We start from the raw sequence: 6,000 nt of genomic DNA, 5'->3' as shown, positions 1-6,000 counted from the left end.
GAATCAGTAAATGATGGCTGATTATTGTCTTCTCGATGCACGTGAACCGCATTTGATTAAATCAGAAACAAAAATTGAAAGAGTTTTTAGTAAATCAGTAAATGGAAGCAAAGATGGAAGGATGGGAAAAAAAAATTTAGATGAGCTTCAGACCGCATCGAACACACAACCTTCGGTACGCGAGTCTCGTACTATAACCCTTAATCCAACAGTGGACGCCGGATTCAAGCACAATTAAATGTATGTATTGTTAAACGTTGCCAGCGAAAATTTCATCATGAGTGACATAATGGTTAATCACTCATTTCGGCCAATCACGATGCGCTAAATTTCTACAATGCAGCTAGAAATGTAGGGATTGTTTATAAGCGACCTGGCCAGGGTGTGCCCATGAATTATGTGGAAAGTTTAAAAGTACCTGAAGATACATACGTATACTGTTTCAGAAAAACAAAATGTGCTCGCGAAATGAGTGTCTACTCTTAAAAGACTATCTAGATTTGTGTTTTTCAATTAGTACTTATCCGAGGGCTTAAAAATATGAACTTTGCCGTTGTGCGGTTTGCCAGCTTTTATCCAAAGGCCCTCTGGTCAAACAACGAGGGGAAAACGAAGAACTCCCTACTTCAAGGGTTCTCAAACTGTGCGCCGATACCGATAGAGGTTTTTCGAAAAGCAGGGATACTAAAAAGGGCTCCACGAGATAAAAAAAAGGTTGAGAACACTGCTTTATTCGAATCCTCCAGAACAAGATTGGATTCCTTCTTCATCTTCCGACAAATGCCTCTCTTTCAGCTAACACCATACTAGAAATATCTCCAATGTGATGCTGTTTCAGCTCCGTAATGTTCTGGCTACCCATTTCTGTATACCTATGTCTGTTCTCTAGATCAGGATTTTCCAATGTAAAGTTCCTCACGGAACCCTTAAAGGTTATAAGGCTGTTCCATGGAGGCCTTGATGATACTGCTTAACAGAACAGCAGAACTCAAACAAATTTTTGAATCCCAAAAAAAGTGTGCCCGTCTCAACAACATAATAGCCTCAGCTGAAAATGAGAAAGAGGACTTAGGCAACAAATCTTAATTTAAATATTTAGCCATAAATCATTGTGCCAGATCTTATCATGAAAGCTCCTATTCTACTGATGTCCCTGCATGGCCCCTCCACAAGGGGGTGGGTCTGGCAGAGCTCCTGCTCGTGGGCCAAGATGATTCTGATCAGAGAGATGCAATGCTATTTTTTTGTTTTTTGTACTACAAAGTCAATGTGTCATGAAGAGTCTGACCTGGAGGCCCACAAAAGATCTCAGACTAGGGCCCTACTGTGGGATGTGGGGCCATGGTGTCCGTGTCATGCACAGTTGAAATCATGTGTGCTCATTCACAAAGTTGGAGCCCTGTCAGCCCATTGGGAGGCATATTCACAAATCAATAGCTTTGATTATAGCTATCACCAGAAGAAAAGCACCATACAAGAACTCTGACATATGTGATTTAACTGAAATAATCATGATGCTAATCATTGAATTATAGGCTGTTCATCTGAGTTGTCTGTAAATGTCTCCTGAGTATGAAATCAAGCATCTATCCTCAATGGTAAAAGTGAACAACATGACCCTTCCAAGGGTAGGGCTAGCTGGGCTCTACTACAGAACCCAGGACAAACCCCATTGTTTGTTTACACTATAAATTTCCTATAGAGGAAGCCCCACCAAAGATCTCAGTCTTAGGATGGAGGAAAGCATGATGAGCATCGAGATTCTCCCAGTAAAAATTTTATTCTCATGAAATATATGTCCTTAACTTTTCTTTTTTCAGATAGGGGGCATATTGCCTTTTATTTCACCTGCACATAGACCTGTTTGTGTACTCACAGAATTTCGATACCTATGCGGAATGATAAAAAAACATGGTACCTTATACAACATAGGGAATTTTTTTTTCTGCTCATCAAAAAAAAAAAATCTGACACAGAAGCATTCTCAGACTCTAAACATCCATATATCATAAACTTGTTCACCATGAAAAAATGGTGCCTTTCTTAGACCCTTTTGTCCATAACCAATGGATAAAAATAAAATTTCATCAGCAAAACATGCCTTCCATGTTTCAAGACAAGTCACCAGCAGCCAATGTCAGGTAGAAGATCTCCCCACGATCACAGGTGAAAGTCCATCAGACTTTGGCCACATCGACGTTGGAAGTTGGAGGAAATACTGGACGTCTCCATTAGAACCAAGTAAGAAGCTTCATCAAGAATAAACCGCTCGAGGGTTTCCAGGTTTCATCACCCAGCCAGTCACCAAACTGAAAACTCGTTATAAAACTTATATATATTACATTTTCATTAAAACATCTTCACCGGACCCGCAGGGAACAAGAGAACTAGTTATTTGTTATTATAACATTGTTAAGATTTCACGACCAAAGCTGAGATAAACTACAGTTTTAGCTACTCAAGTAGTAAAAGCAAGAAGTAATCGAGTGATTGAGTGCAATTAGTATGAACAAGAGATGCATATTTATACAACTGAAAACTGGTTCTAATCTAGGACCAATTGTCCACCTGTACCACTGTCTCTAGATAAAACTCTGATATCACAAAGGAAACAAACTTGCAAATTCACATGAACTTATAATAATATTGTACAACTATGATATTCGGCATCTGGCAACACAAAAACAGTAAACCTCGAAGACCAGGCCAGGGTCAACACCTAGAGCAGAAAGCCTGACCCCGAGATTCGTGACATCATTGAGATACGTCCTCTAAATCCATCTTCCCTGTAAGATCATTTTCCAACAGCACCACACACACTGTAATGCCGATGGGTTACATATTTGACCCATGTTGCTATATTTTTTCTTAATGTTATAGAAAAAGAGGCCGAATTAATAAAGAATTGAGCACTCGAATAGACAAGTTTATACTTATAATTCATTATTTTGAAGTATCAATTAGGGCCAGAGTTTTAATAAAAACTTAACAATATGTGAAAAAATTACCCTTTGACCTCAAAAATTCCCCAAGAGCATTAATTTTTCAGAACTTCATTTCTGTTGATTTTAACCAAAAAATATCCATTGAATATCAAAAGAAAATTGAAACCAAGTCAACAATATAATATCCTTTATTTTTCATCACACATGCAATATATATTTTCAGTCATTTATAAAAAAAAATAAATATGTAAAAGGAACTTTTCATGAAATAAATATATGTTGCTTTGCTCCTTCCACTATGGATTGGATATGGATGATTGCACAATTCTCATTCATACACAGATGCATAATATTCTATGCTACGATGTGATTCAAGTAGTAAAAATCTAATTCAAAAATAGCGCTTTTTTTTGAAAATGTCACCAGCTTCCTTTTTGCATAAACTTTAACTATAATTTTTCTTTAAAAGTGCATTTTTATTCGAAGGTTCTTTAGAAATATGTTAGAAAAAATACACAGAATTACCCCCTCCCACATTCTAAAACTTACCCCAAAGAAATATTGTTAGTATCTGTCTATATTACCCAAACTTGGCTTTTAAATAAGTATTTTTGTATATATTTTCCAGTTAGAACATGGAAAACCCAATTCATCAACACAGTATTTTATAATTTCTAAAGAACCCAAAGTTGTTTATCATAACGCATTGTGAGTCTATTTCGAAAATGCACCTTCTGTACCCATCATTGACAAACTTAGATTAATTTTGAGAATTATATTATGAAGCAACGTGTGCTCTATGTTCAAGAAGGGCAAAACATTAACCTAACAAAATTTATAGGTGGGCAAAATTATAGTTGGGAAAAACACAATTTTTTAATACAGCCAGATTTTCTGATATTTTTAATCAGATGCACTATCAGGGAAAAAAATGGTCTGGCCCTATTGAAGGGTGAGGATGGACATGTAAATTTAAATGGGGACTAATGGCCAAGCCCTACATTTTTTACATTATAATCCCAATATGGGAGATCTGTTCACTGAAAATTTCTGGCGGCAAGCGGGGTTGGCACAACAGGGGGTGCTATAATAGGGTTCAACTGTACTTTCAAAATATGCAGGAACATTGAGATTACTAACATTTACTGTGAGCGAAATCTGGGGATAAGAATGCACCTGTAGTGACCGATTGTATTCTATATCATCATCTGCCTTAGCGTAAAAAACACAAGCACAAATGGTCTACCAAAAGACTCATTAGAAATATGGATGGAGCAAAATGCTATTCACCTCACTGTATTTCAAACACGTGCTACTTCATTGTTAATTATATCTAATCAAAATGTTTCACAAATGTTTATGCCCACACATACACATATCTTACTTGGTTGTTCGCAAGATGGCACGAGGCAAGTCCCATGGAAGACATCTCAGTCAAGACCGTTGCTTGGGCAATGGATTGCTAGATTTGTTGCATCGATAATAACCCCCAACCAATGATGAAAGTTCCAGTCCTCGCTCTTCTTGGGTGTTCAGCAAATTCACATGATCCCATGATACTGTCAAGTCATACACACCTATTGACATGAAATAAAAGCATCATTAGAGTTTGAATTTTTTCAAAATTTGTGAATGTGTTTAGTTGAAATTATAACATTAAAAAAATTTAGGATTTTCATTACTTTGACCCTAGCAGGTGGCCCTCCACAGATCTTACCAAGGGACCCAGTTTCAGGAGGAGGGAGTCATGAAATAAAATATATTTCCTTTCATGTAATTATTTAAAATTCCTTCAAGGCTCCTGTGAGAAATATTGGAGTGGGATCCACCAAAAATTTTATCATAGAAGCCCGGCTCCAGGATGTGAGAGGGAGGGCATGAATATATTTTTTGTAATTATTTTTTTTCTAAATTCCTTTCAACTGTTTATTCGTCAGAAATTCCTTATGTTAAAAGATAACATTAAAAAATGATTCAAATAGCACGGCACCAATATTATCAATTAACTTAATAAAGCCCTACCCTATGTATAGTGCTGAGGTTATGAAAATTGTGATTAACAATTTTTGCAATAATATTACAGAATATTCATCAATGCTTTTCATGTAATAGTAAAAAATTAACTCACCTGATTTTATATGCAGCTGTACAGATATAGGCTCATACTTCCTTCACCGAAAACAAAGCTCACTGGCGGCCGGATTAGCTGTTGTTTTTTTTCAACTATTCTTTTTAAATGACTTGGGCAACAATATTGTTTATTGCTTTGCCAAGAAATGAATAAAATAAACATTTAAACTAGAAATTTATCATTAAAAGACTGCGTGCACGTGCGTGCTAATGACTATCAATATGACGATTATCATGGACAAGCACAAGCAGCTTCAATTGGGGAAGAAATCTGCCGGAACGTGATGACGCCACGGCATTGAAAATATTGCGAGCGAAGGCTTTCCGCTTTAGATGTTGCCAGGGTCAGCCACATTAGGCTTATTGCAGATTGTATAAGCTCATGCATTAACCGTGAGATGGTCCTAGGCCCACCAATGGTGTGAAGGTAAAATATTGTAAAAACATGTATAATTATCAAGGAAACATTTTATTTTCTGGATATTACGCTGAGGTGAACTCGGAAAGAAAAGTCATCTTGTCTCCGACGAGACTCGAACCCAAGCCTTCTTGCTTACTGGGCAAGCATGCTACCATCTACACCACTGGAGACACGACCCTGCCTTCCTTATTTCCCGCACTGTGGCGTGAGGCACTGAAGTAGAGACATTAGACATTTATAATTATGCTAGCAAAACATTATTTCTCAATGAAAAACACCCATTCAAATCTCTTTGACGGCGACTTCGTGTGGTACCCACCCACGAACCACGGGACCCAACTAGTGATAATTTATGGGTACTCCCATCATGTTACAAGTTGTAACCTACGGAATAATGGTGCACTTTAGTAATACCGATTGGGCAACTGCCTGTGGGGGAAAATGCTCACCGTACATTTGTGCTGCTTCTGTGGTACTTCCATTTGCAGCTCTGTAAATGAAATG

The sequence above is a fragment of the Pholcus phalangioides genome, unplaced genomic scaffold (genome assembly GCF_987345545.1).
Source record: "Pholcus phalangioides strain wild (caught in Gottingen) unplaced genomic scaffold, Ppha-v1.0 ptg000017l_1, whole genome shotgun sequence".
Lineage (NCBI taxonomy): Eukaryota > Metazoa > Arthropoda > Arachnida > Araneae > Pholcidae > Pholcus > Pholcus phalangioides.
This window is presented reverse-complemented; position numbering follows the sequence as displayed.